Source organism: Trichosurus vulpecula, chromosome 1, assembly GCF_011100635.1.
Source record: "Trichosurus vulpecula isolate mTriVul1 chromosome 1, mTriVul1.pri, whole genome shotgun sequence".
In the NCBI taxonomy this organism is placed as follows: domain Eukaryota; kingdom Metazoa; phylum Chordata; class Mammalia; order Diprotodontia; family Phalangeridae; genus Trichosurus; species Trichosurus vulpecula.
In genome coordinates this window covers 325759854-325774769 of record NC_050573.1, presented here as the reverse complement: position 1 = coordinate 325774769, position 14916 = coordinate 325759854, and positions in this window count along the sequence as shown.

Here is a 14916-nt window from a genome sequence, read left to right as displayed (position 1 = left end):
TAGAAAAGTGGGAAACAATCTTTACACAAAGCTTCTCTGATAAAGGCTTCATTTCTTAAATATATAGAGAATTGAGCAAAAATTTATAAAAATATATTTCATTCCCCATTTGATAAATAGTCAAAGGATATGTTCAGGTTGTTTTCAGATGAAATAAATCCATAGTCATATGAATAAAATGTTCTAAGTCACTATTGATTAGAGAAAGTGCAAATCAAAACAACTCTGAAATACCACCTCAAACCTATCAAATTGGTTAATATGATAGCAAAGAAAAATGATAAATGTTGGAGATGCATGAAAACTTTGACACTAACACAGTATTTGTGGAATTGTGAACTATTCCAACTATTCTGGAGAACAATTTGGAACTATACCCAAAGGGCTATAAAAATGTGCATATGCTTTAATCCAGCAATACCACAACTAAGTCTGTATCTGAAAGAGATAATAAAAAGGAGAAAAAGACCCACATGTACAAAAATATTTATAGCAGCTCATTTCATGGTGGCAAAAAATTGGAAATTGAGTAGATGTTCATCATTTGGGGAATGACTGGTAAGTTGAAGTATATGAATGTAGTGCAATACTATTGTGCTATAAGAAAAGATGAGCAAGCAGATTTTGGAAAAACCTGGAAAGACTTACATAAACTGATGTTGAGTGAAGTGAGCTGAACCAGGAGAATTCTGTACTCTGTAACAGCAACACTGAGCAATGATCAACTATGACAGATTTGGCTATTCTCACCAATATAATGATCTAAGCAATTCCAAAAGATTCATGATGTAAAATGTTATCCATATCCAGAGAAAGAACTATGGAGTCTGAATGCAGATCAACCCATACTATTCTCACTTTTTTGTTCTTTTTTCTCTTTCTCATGGTTTTCCCTTTTGTTCTGATTCTTCTTTCACAATATAACTAATGTGCAAATATATTTAATATGATTGTACATGCGTAACCTATATTAGATTGATTGCTGTCTTGTAGAGGCAGGAGGGACAAACTTTTGGAAATCAAAATCTTATAAAATGAATATTGAAGACTAACTTTACATGTAATTGGACAAAAAACTATTAATGGGGAGGAAAGGTATTGCTTTCAGGTCAAATTTACTTGTAATATATATTGCTTCTTAAGAGATTGTTCATGTTAACCTATGCTTCCTTCCCATATATAGCATGTGCTAATGATATTATTGGCAATCTATTTGTCTTATAGAGTAGCACAAATTTTAAATTCAATTTTGATAAATTTGTGCGACACCATTCATTTGAATCATACTGGTATCTATGTATAAAACACTCTAAACATCTGTGTAAAACACAGCTGATAAATAGATTTTTATACGAAATAGCACTTTTAGACATTTGAGATAATCCCTGATAAATCTGCTAATTTCTTTTTGTGTGGCTGAATTCATGTACCTCATCATGTTGGTCTTTCAGTTCCTCTAATTTTTTGGAGGGCAGTGGGGCAAAAGATTAAACCAGATCACCTATGGCCTACAGGAACCAGATCAACCTTGCTTGAAAGAGACAATTGTTAAATTTTAACTTCAAGGTTTTATACTTCAGAAACTGGCAAATAAAACAAATCAGGGATTGACTTGTTTATTGATGGTTTAGACTTAAAAGTGATAGAGAAATAAAATGTTTATTGTTAAAAATTTGTCAGCACACCCCTGCCCATTAGATAATCTCTTAGGATTCATGCTTCCTTATGTAAAGGGCAAAGATTTCATTCACAGAGTTTGTATTAAGAATTTTAATAACGTACACTTTCATTTGCAAAATACAAAATATTTGAGACAAAGGATTAGTATATTTATAAAAATGATAACTGAGAAATGACCCTTGGGATACAAGTGACAGAAAATTTTGCTATTTAGTGAGAGTTCTTCCTGATTTGCCCAAATATGCCACCTTGTATTCCACTAATACCTAATGGTAAAAGGTTTGTGAGTCCGGTTATTCTTCTCTCCATGGACATAACCTTTAAAATGAATCTAGAGAAATGGGAAGCAATAAAATATATTGGTATAGTATCCCAAACATCACCACAAGGACAACGAGTCTTCAGCAGCAGTGAGCTCTAACTTGACCTAAATTTGGTTCTTCCAGGAACTTGCATTTCAAGTAGAAGTGTGGTCTTCCCAGGGTCCTAAAGATCATAGCTCTCATAAAGTATAGAAATCAGGTATTAGAAAGCGTAATAAAACTTTGGGGTACTTCAGTACCAAGTCTATGTCAGTTTCCAATTCCAACAATGCTGGCAATCTACATCTCAGATTATATCAAAGTTACCAGCAAGAAGGAACACCTCAAATCAGAGGCCCATTAATCTGTAATTTCTTTTTTTTTTCTTTCTCTTATAACCTTTTTTCCTTCCCTCCTTTCTTCCTTCCTTCCTTCCTTTCTTTTTTTATTTCATGCAAGATAGAGCTGTGCAATGGAAGATACTATATCAAAATGAATAAATATCTGATTGGTCGGTTAGGTATAACAATGTATGAATTAAAAGGATCTGCCATCCCAAAAAGAAGTATGCAATGATGTGCCACAAGGATCCAATATTGGCTATATCTTATTCAACATTTCTTTTAGTGACTGGGATATAGAATTAGAAAACATGTTTATAAGATTTATGACTGAAAAAATTAGAGAATTAATAATAAGACAAATCAAAGTAATTGTCAAAATTATCTGAAAAGCCTGGAATAATGGACTGAAAGAAACAAGATGAAATTTTATAAGGACAGATCTAAAGCATTTAGGTTTACAGGGTCAATTGTATTATTGCAGAATGGGCAGATGTGACTTGGTACAAGTTCAAATAAAGACAATCTAAAGATTTTAGTTGACCACAGTCTCATTGCAAAATAAAACTTTGAACCACATGTCAAGAAAAAAGAAGGATAAGGGAGGAGAGGGAATGGGATGAGGAACAAAAGAGAAGGAAAGGGAAAGAAATGGAAGGGAAGGGAAATAGAGGAAATGGAAAGTTAGGGGAGGAAAAGGAACATGAGGGAAAGAAAGGAAAGGAAAAGAGGAAGGTGATGGAAGTGAAAGGGCAATAAAAGAAAAGAGAAGGGAAAGAAAGTGGGAAGGAAAGGGAAGAGAATAAAAAGCACGGGAAGGGGAAATGAAAGTAAATGGGGGAGGGAAATGAAATATGATGAGAAGGGAAGGAAATGTGATGAGAAGGGAAGGGAAGGGAGGAAAAGAGAAAGGAAAGGGAGAGTAGGAGAGAGGACATAAGAAAAGGAAAAGAGAAGAGAGAAGAGAAAAGAAGGTAAGAGGAGGAAAGAAAGGAAAGGGGGAAGGGAAAGGAAGTGTGATGGCAAGAGAAGGGAAGAGAAAGACAAAAGAAGAAAAAGGAAGGGAAGGGGAAGGGAAAGGAGAGAGGAAGAGAAGAGAAAAGAGAAGAGAAGAAAAATGGAAGAGAAGGAAAGAAAAAAAGAAAAAAAACTAGGTTTCAATGTGAATAACAGTGGCTATACTTCACTTTTATGTTGCACATTCCCTTTACCATGTTCAAATAATTTGCTTGCATGTAATCAATGAAGAATACAAATACAAATCAACACATAATTTTCAATGTGACAAAAATAATCAAATAGATTTCCATAAGGAGGTTATTGTCGAATTCAGGGTATAAGTAAAATCCTGAATGTTGAGCCACAATATTTTGCTGAAGTAGGTGTTAAGAGGGATTTTGGTGTCAGCAAGTTGAACAACAGTAGTGGGTTTGAAAGTTCAGGGTAGAGAGAAAATAAATTGCAGAGAAAATTGATTGTTAGATCATGGAATATATATGCATATGTGTGTATATTACATATAGATATAGATCTATCTATAAGTATATCTACATGTGTCTTTGCTAGGTTCAGGTCCATTACTTAATTTTTCCCTTAACGTGTTTTTATTTATTTTGTCAAATTCTTCCCAATGACATTAAAAATTTTAACATCCAATTTTTAAAACTATGAGCTCTAAATTCTGTCCCTTCCACAAGTCCCTCACCCACCCTTTGAGAAGGCAAGTTATGTGATATTTATTATCCATGTGAAGTCATATAAAACATATTTCCATACAAGCTTGGCATACAATTTTAAAATGAATCAGAGATTATTACATGGGCACTTTTGTTTGAGAACACTAAGAAAAGGAAAACATTAAAACTTGAAGTAATTCACATACTTCTGATCATGGAACTTATGATTAAGTCTGACAAATTTGAGGAAGTGATGAGTCTTTTGCACATGTTAGACAAAAACTAGCAAAGTTATATGTTTTGTTTGGTAATGAATATTATGGTATTTTGACCATATACAGATGTTGGATGGTGGTACATAGAGCAGTTCATCTCTAAGAAACTCAAGTGTCTTTGGTCCAAATACATTGTAAATGTGTTCACTAAGTTGACAAGTGTCCATTGCATTACATTGAGCATTTTAGAATATGCAAAAACTTTCAATGTCTTCCTTAAAAGTTCTGATCTATTTGAGGAGAAAAGACACTGGAGAAAAAGTTTGATAACAATTGAAAATCAAAATATAAACTAGTGAAAGATGGAGTGGAATAGATCATCTACAAATTTAATGAGGGGCTTTTTTTGGTTGTTGCTGTTGTTCAGTTATTCAATCAGATCTGACTTTTTGTGGCCTTGTATGGGGTTTTATTGGCAAAGATACTTGTGTGGTTTGCTATTACTTTCTCCAGTGAATTAAGGTAAACACAGGTTAAATGACTTTTCTAGAGCCACACAGCAAGTGAGTATTTGAGGTCAGAACTGAACTCAGGTCTTCCTGAATCTAAGCCTAATGATATATCCACTGAGTCACCTAGCTGCCTGTAAGCAAACAGAGGTTAAGTGATTTGTCAGCATCACATAGGCAGTAAGTGTGTCTAAGGCCAAATGTGAACTTAGATCTTCCTGTGCCAAGGCCCTGTGCTCTATATATTGGGCCATCTAGCTGCCTAATAAGGGACTACCAAATAACACAAAGTTATAAATTAGTGCTTATTGATTAAATACCTACTATGAATAAAACCATAGTGCTATGAATAGCTCCAAAATGATTGAAGTGGTTGGGCCCGATTTGAAAGGATGTTCAACTGTGGATGTGTCTGGTGATGAATGCAAAGTCTGATATTATAAAGATCAATATTACAGAAGAACCTGGAATATAAGATCTATGGACCAATGTAAGCTGGATGTGAACAAACAGGAGATGGAAAGATTAAACATAGACATCTTGGGGAATCATTGAATTTACATGGACCCAAAAGGGTAAATTTAGTTAATGAGATCATTATATCTACTACTGTGGGGAAAGGATACTTTAGAAGTAATAGAATAACTTTCATACTTAATAAAAGGATGAGAAAAGCAGTACTGGGGTATAATATAAAAAATGACAGAATAATATTTGTTCAAATTCAATGAAATTCATTCAACATCACAGCAATACAAGTCTATGCACCAACCACTGATGTTGAAGAGGCCAAAGATGCTCAGTTCTATCTATGAAGGTCTATAATATCTTCTAGAAATAAAATTTTAAGAAGTCACATTACTCATAGGGAATCAGAATACCAAATTAGGAAGTCAAAAGATAATTGAAATAACAGGCCACTTTTACCTTAGAGTGTAAAATGATCTGTGACTCACTGGTCATAGCACAAACTTTTTCCACAACCCTAAAGGAAACTCTACACATGTACATCACCAGAACATCAATACTGAAATAAGATTAATTATATTCTTTGTAGCCAAAAGTGGAAAAACTCTATACAGTTAAAATGATATCTGAGGCTGATCATGGTTCAGATCATAAGATTCTTATTGCAAAATTTAGACTTAACTGAAGAAATTAGGGAAAACCATCAGACTGCATAAGTATGAACTAAATAACAACCCTTATGAATATGTAATGGAGCTAATGAAAAAATCTGAAGGATTACATCTGGTAGATAGAATAATATTGTACAGAACACAGCAACAAAAACATCCTGAAGAAAAAAAAATGAGTAAGGAAGCAAAAAGGTTGTCTGATGAGGCTTCACAAATAGCTGAGAAAAGAAGGAAGGTGAAAGGTAAAGGAGAAAGAGAAAGATATATGCCCAACTGAATACAGAATTCCAGAGAAGAGCAAGGAGAGATAAGAAGGTTTTCTTAAATTAGCCAAGTAAAGAAATAGAAGAAAAGAACAGAATAGAAAAGACAGGAGGTTTCCTCAGGAAAATTGGAGATATCAACTGAACATTTAATGCAAAACCAAGCATGATAAAAGACGAAAATGGTAGGGACTTAATGGAAGTAGAAGTGATTAAGAAGTGGCAAGAATGTTTTGGTTGTTCATTTTTTCAACACTTTGTGACCTAATACATAGTTTTCTTTGCAAAGATACTGGAGTTCTTTGCCACTCCCTTTTCCAACTCATTTTACAGATGAGGAAACGGAATGAAACAGGGTTAAGTGACTTGCTCAGTGTTACACTGCTAGTGTCTGAGGCCACATTTGAACTCTGAAAAATAAGTCTACCTGACTCCATACCAGGCACTCTATCCACTGGGTCATCTAGCTGCCCCTTTTGAAAAGAATATGTAGAAGAAAAAAAAACTATACAAGAAAGGTCTTAACATCATTGATAACAGTCATGACGTGGTTGCAGACATAGAGCCATACATCTAGGAGGGTGAAGTCAAGTGTGCCAGAGGAAGCATTGCTAACAGTAAGGATAGTGGAGGTGATGAAATTCCAGCTGAACTATTTAAAATTCAAAAAGATGATGGTGTTAAAATATTGCATTCAATATGTCAACAACTTTGGAAAACTCAACAGTGGCCACTGGATTGGAAAAGGTCGGGTTATAGCCTTATCATAACAAAGGGCAATACCAAAGAATGTTCAAACTATTAAACAATTGTCCTCATTTTATACCTCACCAAGGTTATGTTTAAGATTGTGCAAGCCAGGCTTCAGCAATATGTGAACTAAGAATCACCAGAAGTGTAAGCTGGTTTTCAAAGAGTCAGAGGAACTAGAGACCAAATTCACTGGATTATCGAGAAAGCAATGGAGATCTAAAAAAAATCTATTTTTACTTTGTTACTACACTAAAGCCTTAGACTGTGTGGATCACAACAAATTGTGGCAAGTCCTCAAATGATAGAAGTGCCAGATCTTATTGTCTTTTGAGCAACTTCTATACAGGTCATGAAGCAATAGTTAGAACTGAACATGAAACAACTGATTAGTTCAAGATTGGAAAAGGAGTATACCAAGGTGGCATATTGTCACCTTGTTTGTTTAACATATGCAGAATACATTATGGGAAATAGAAAGATGGATGAATCAAAAGCCTGAATTAATGTTGCTGGGAGAAATATCAACAATTTCAGATAGGTAGCTGACACCACTCTTTTGGCACATAATGAAGAAGGATTAAGATTCCACTTTATGAGAGTGAAATACAAGAGTAAAAAAAAGCTGGCTTAAAGCTTAACATCAAAAAATCCCTAAAATCTTGGTGACTGGTCCCATGACTTCCTGCAAATAGAGAAAAAATGAAGCAGTAGCAGATTTTATATCCATAGTCTCAAAATTATTGCAGATGGTGACTACGACCATGAGATTAAAAAAACACTTGCTCCTTGCACGGAAAGCTATGGCAAATCTCCACAGCATACCAAAAATAAAGACACAGCCTTGCTAATAAAAGTCTATATAGTCAAGGTCATAGTTTTCCAAGTAGTAATGTATGGCTGTGAGACTTGGGTGATGAGGAAAGCTGAGCGCTACAGAATTGATGCTTTTGAAATGTGGTGCTGGAAAAGACTTTTGAGAGTTCTTTGGATAGCAAGGAAACCATATCAATTAATACTTACAGAAATTATCTCTGACTGTTATTTGGAAAGACTGAATACTGAAGCTGAAGCTCAAATGTTTTAGCCACATAATAAGAAAATGGAACTCATTGGAAAAGACTGATGCTGTGGAAAGACTAATGGCAAAAGGAGAAGGGGAAGACAGAGGATGAAATGGACAGGTAGTTTCATGGAAGCAAGGAGCCTAGACAGACTTTGGGAGATAGTGGAGGACAGAAGCACCTGGCGTGCTATGGTCTCCTGGGTCATGTTAAGTCAGATAGGAAAGAAGGACTGAACAACAATGGCCCAAGCATTGTGCTAAGTACTTGCGATAAAGGTACAAAGAATGAAACCACCCTTGTTGAACTTCTCGAAACTTTCACATTTCAGAAATGCCCCACAATGGGTGAGTGCCTTTATATATATATCCAATTAAGCAAAGATAAGAGGCAACTAATCATATGAATAATTATCAGTCCCATTACAAATTGTGCAGATTGTACTTTAAATGAGTAATGGCTAGCTTTTGCATAGACTGAAGACTTCATCTTATCATAGAATCTCAGAGCTGGAATGATGCTAGAAACTGAAGTGATTTATGTAAGGTTTCAAAATTACTAGGACTGATAACACTTAGCTCTAGTCCTAGATTTATATGTTTGGGAAAGTCACAATCTCCTTGCACTTTCATTTCCAAAAGCAGAAGTCTGACCTTGTCATCCTTCTGCTCCATCAACTCCAGTGCTCCCTTTCCTATTGCCTCCAAGATCAAATATAAAGTCCTCTTTGGCTTTTAAAACCCTCCATAACCTCTCACCCTCTTACCTTCCTAGTCTTCTTAAACCTTTCAGCCCCAAGCCTCTTTACAACACAGTCTGCTATAGAGTGACTCTTGCCTCAATGGTTTTGCTGTACCTTTGGCAAAACACTCCATCTTCCTAATCTGGCCCTTTTCACTGGCTGCCCCTGATGCATGCAACTCCCTCCCTCCTTATCTCCACTTACTTAGTTACTGGCTTCCTAGGATCCATTCATGTTTCAACTAAGTGCCCACCTTCTGCAAGAAGCCTTTCCTGATAATCCTTAATGCAGTGCCTCACCTCCAATTTATCCTATTTATACATAGGTTTTGGCATGTTGTCTCTCTCATGAGACCACAAGCTCTTTGGTAGCAGGGATTTTTCTTCTTTTTTTGAATCCCTGGTATTTATCACAGGACCTTGCACATAGTTGGCCCTTAACAAATTCTAGCTGATTGGTTGACTTTGGAATGAGGAGATCAGATGAGATAAATTCCATGGAACTTGCAGGCCCTAACATTCTGTGATTCTGTCTTCCCCATCTGCATCCCCTGCTTCAGCAAAACACTAAGAAAAAGGAAACTGTTAAAAGTTCTCAATATGACACTGAGTAAATGGAACTAATTGATAAAAAAGTCACAGGAGAAAAAAAAACAAGCAATTAATTTTAACATCTGTGTTTCAAAACAAAAGTTACAGAAGAATTGGGGGAAAAGAAAATCATTTTAGGTGAGGTGGTTAAAATATGTAAAAAATAGTACTATTTATGGAATATTATAGGAAATAAAATTCCATAGCTTCTATAAATTTTTGAAGAAAGGGAATAATTCATTGTAACAATAAAATAATAGTGACATTTGAGGAATATAATTGTTTTACTAACATAGTATGACAAAATGGGCAGAAAGAATCATAGCAATTTAGAGAAATCACTAAGTTCTGATATCATTTGTCTAGAGTGTACTGTGATTAGGCATTAGTGTATCAGTTTGGTTATGAATTGACAGAATAATGTAAATCCTACAAGCAAAAGGGTCAAATTTAAGGTAAGAACCTCAACTGTGTGTAATATTACTTAGTAATTTATTGAATCCTCTCTTCATGGGCTGTATTATTTCTATTTATTTAGTAATTCCTCAGTGAGTTTTCTGACATTATTTTATCATTTGTAACTCCTTCTCCACATTGTCTATCCACTTCTTTATATAAGGAGAATAGAATCAGATAATATGCAAATTTAAATAATAGTCTAAGGATAGTCCCAAAATGATGATTGTATTCATTTAGAAAATAAGACTAGTGAAAATTGCACAGTAAAATGAATAATTATACCTAAATAATCAAAGTTCAACTGCTCAGACCCTTTGAATATACTCTTTCCTATATCATATTTCATTTTCATCATCAGTTTATAACTCAAAGGGACCTCAAAGTTCATTTGGTCAATTCCTCTCATTTTCTATTTAAGAAAACTATATGAAAAGAGATATGGACAAATGGAAGTTAAGTGAAGTGGCCAAGGTCAAATAAATACTAAAAAGCAAAGAGAGTATTCACACACATGTCTTTTACTACAAATCTAGAGTTCTTTCTTTGTCTCATCAGAGATCAAATTAACTTGTTCATTTCACACTATTTCTGATTAGTTCTTTCTATAGTCTAGTCATCTGCATGTTTCTACTAAGTATAAATCTTTCTCCTTTTCATCTCTAATCTTGTTGCCAATTTCTATAGAAGATTCTCTGAAAGAAGTTTTCTTTTTGTTCAAGTAGAAGTGTATCAAGGGCCCAGTGAATAAGTGTGAAGGAGAGTTAGATTGGGTAATAAAGCTGAAAGCAAGAATATTAACCTCCTTTTTCATTGGATTTCATTGGATTTCAAATGGAAGTATATAAAGCATTATGTCCGTAAGAGGATACTCACAATTACATCCTCATTTCAAAACTTTCTGCAGTGTTTATGTTGATTTATTGGTCATAATCCATTCAATTCACATTTTATACTTAGTGGTATTATTAATAGAATAATAACCACTACTATTATTACTGTTATAGTTATTTCTTATTGGAATTGTATGTTCCTTTAGCTCTTGATCATCTTTTGCCTACATGTATACTTCTTCCTCCAATGTAGGTCACAGCCCTATAATGCCTTCTCAACCTAGACATCCTTGTCATAAGCTAAGCAATTATATGAGTGTGTATTTCTTTATGTGTGGCTTATAAATAAAAAGTATAATTTGTCTAAATATTGTGTTGGAAAAGTGCATCATTCTGTTTTAATTTGAAAAGATTATGTGTGTGTGCACACACGTGTATGCAAACACAAAGACCCTGATTATAAGCACTTATGGGAGAGAATAATAACACTAAATCATCTTGGATTCCTAGGGCATTTTTGAAATATAACCTATAATGATTCAGTCATTCCATATGCCTGATTTATACTCATTACTTTTCTAAACATAGTATTTATCTCTAGAACAATGAAATTATAGCCTTTGTGTCATATGAAAATGAATATGGCTCTATAGATCATAGTGATATGACATATAATGAGTACCATTGTAGTATCTTCAAGTTTGTTATAAAATGTTTTCATTTCAGGAGCTTCGTAAGCTTATACATGACATTGTTTGAAGACATGCTATTTAGGGTCACAATGATAAGCTTCCTTATGTGATGTCATCAGTATAAAAAATTTAGCCAAATGCATCTGGCTTACTGTATTCATATTGTCAATTGACTTTATAGAAATCTTACAGATTCCCACATTTATTCCTTGTGCCAACTACATTTGCAGCTGTAGAATCCACTTTGGCTCATGGCAGTGTACCACATTACTCCAAAACTATAAATCTTCAGTTGCAGAAAGAGTAAAAGAAAATTCACAGAGAAATTTTTCAAAAAATCAATCTCTCCAATGGCCTAACCTTCTGATCTATCTTATTCATCAGTCAATAGTTTGCTATATGACACAAAATATACGTATAATACATAACTGACTACAAAAATTACTTTTGCCTTGAAAGAGTACAGGTTTCAAAAACATATTTCATGTATACATAAAAGTATAGGGGACCTCTTTTTTCACAACAGAAATTAAACTTTTGCAAAAAAATTCTTTCTTCCCTAGTCAGGTTGGAAGTTTTTCTAAACCAATCTCTCTCTTAATTTTTTTTTCAACATTTACTTTTACAGGATTTTGAGTTCCAAATTTTTTCTCCCTTCCTCACCTCCCCCACTCTGGAAAATGGCATGCAATTGGATTTATTCATCTTGTAAAAGAAGAATCAGAAAAAAAGAGAAAAAAACACAGGAAAGAAAAAAAGAGAGAAAATACAATGCTTCAATCTATATTCAGACTCCATAGTTATTTCTCTGGATGTAGATAGCATTTTCCATCATGAGTCTTTGGGATGGTCTTAGATCACTGTATTACTGAAAAGAGCTAAGTCCATCAAAGCTGGTCATCACACAATGTTGCTGTTACTGTATACAGTGTTCTCCTGTAAAGTCATATCTCTTTCTGATTTCTCTATGGCTCTAAAGAACATCAACATTCTTATAATTACCCTGGTTTGCAATCTCAAAGTCATCCTTGACTATTTTTCCCCTTTCCCTCATCTTTCACATCTTGCAAAATTTTATCAGCATAACATACCTGTATAACATAACTCAATGTATCCTCTCCTCTTGACTTACACTATAGCTACCTTAATTCAGACCCTCATCACCTCATGCCTGGACTTCCTGCTTCTAAATTCTCCCTTTTGCAATTCATCCTTTAAAAAGCAACCAAAAGGATATTTCTAGTAGATAGACCTGACCACATCATTCTTCTTCTGAAGAACCCTAAGTGGCTCTGCATTACTTACAGGATAAAATACAAACTTAATATAGTACTTATCCCACTTCACAAAATATCTTTTTTACAGGATGATTACATAGTACTCCATGTTATGTACTATACATTTCTGGGCAAGTTCCTGTGCCTGATGCTTGAAATTTATCCTTCTTAACTTTAACATCTTAGAACCACAAGTTCTCTCAAGAGCCACAAATGATGGCAGGGACTGAACCCAATCTTTTTTTAATACTTCCAGTTACCCAATGAAGGGCAATCTGGTGGCACTTGATAAGTATTTGTTGGATAAATCAACCAGTGAATGAAGAAATTGCTTAAGTGTAGAGATTGTCTTATTTTCTGGCAAATCCATTTACTGTGGGGAATTGTATTTACTACAACACAATGCTTCAAAGAGTTATCTATTTCAAGTTTCTTGTTTTAAAATTTGGATTGAATTACTTTTTTCATCTTCAGAATCTTTAGAAAATCAGATGACACAACTCTCCTTGACAGTGCAGGCTGATTTGACATTTTGACATTTGACATTAACTTATGTGGTGAAGTTATTTTTTCATTACTCCTGGTCAGAAATCTTTGTTTCTTTGTTTCCTCCTTCCTTCCTTCCTTCCTTCCTTCCTTCCTTCCTTCCTTCCTTCCTTCCTTCCTTCCTTCCTTCCTTCCTTCCTTCCTTCCTTCCTTCCTTCCTTCCTTCTTTCCTTCCTTCCTTCCTTCCTTCCTTCCTTCCTTCCTTCCTTCCTTCCTTCTTTCTCTCCTTTCTTCTCTCCTTCTTTAAAATATTGAATGAAAACCAAACAACTGGTCACAATCATTCAGGTAAAATCCTTTCATATATTTATGTACCCTTAAGTCTCCTTTCAGTTTTTTGGCTTTTCTAGATCAAAATAAAACCAATTCATAACCAAATATTTATTGAGAGATATTGAATATGTGCCCCTTTGCTTGGTGTCACTGTATTATGATAAAGATCAGGAGAATACATTGAAGTGAAAACCATAGGTTTAGGGTTTTTTTTTTTGCTCTATATAAGTGTATTTTTTGGGGGGGCAGGCATGGCACAGAGGCATAGATTATATCCCTGTAAACCACAACACTTATTCTAGCTCAAATGGTGGTAAATCCAACAAAAGGCAAAATAGTTCAAAGAATAGCATCATTCACTGAGTTCTGCAGTATTTCAGAAGTCATAACCATTGAAGTAGTATCTACTGATTGTCTTTATCTTTGATTTTGAAGGTTTTTTATTGGTCCTTTCCTCAGTAATGCATATCATCACATAACTGAAATCAATACTCTTACAAAAACTCATAAATTCTTAATACTAGATATAACCATAAAATATTGATGAATATATACATTCTTTATTCTTCTTCTTGGAATTCTTTGGGGAAATTCTTTTTGTCCTTATCCTCCAGGATGATCCAACACTTGCATCTTCTCAAGGTTCCCATCAATTAAACATCTCCAGGTGTTAACAGTAGAGGAACTGCAGCCTCCACTAATTCAACAAGGATTTATCAAATACTCATTAAATATAGGAATTCCAGTTTAAAGAAAATTGAGGAAAAAATTAAGTGGTATCAATACTGTCCTTAAGAACTTTACATTCTAGTGGGCCCAGGATTTGGGGGATAGTACATGCACAAAGATATGTACAATGCAATGTAAAATGTGATAGGAGAAAAAGGGAGACCAGACAAAATTCTCTGGGAAAATGTGTTGTGCTTTTCTATTTCCTAAAGAAATGAAAATTATATATATTCCATCTTTTACATGTAAATACAATTTTTGACATTCTTTTTTTAAAAAAAAATTGAGTTCCAAATTTTCTCCCTCCCACCTTCCCTTGTCCCTCCCTCAGTGGGTAAGCGATTTCACATAGGTTATACCTGTGTAATCATACAAAACACATTTCCATATTAGTCATTTTGTGAAAGAAGATATAGACCAAGATTTCAAAAATTGAAAAAATAAAATTGATAATTAACATGTTTCAATCTGCATTCAGATTCTACCAGTTATTCATGAAAATGTTATCTCACTAACCACCCTGCAGTATGTTTCACTCTATTTAAATTAGATGTTGACTACCTGAATTCTTTAGATGAGGTCCTCAGTTATAAACACAATATGTTCCTAGATCTCTTAGATCACAATTCTCCAAAATGTTACCAGATTATGAGCATCATTGACACAGTGGAAATTGTTCAATGACCTACTAAAGATAATAAAAGTAAGTATTAATTAGGCAAAATCAAAAATTATTGAATGTAATTGAATTTGGGGGTCAATATCTCTTTCCATTAGTCTTGCTTAATCTTCACTCTAATTTACACTGTCACTTTCAATCATAATCAATGTCTTTAGGG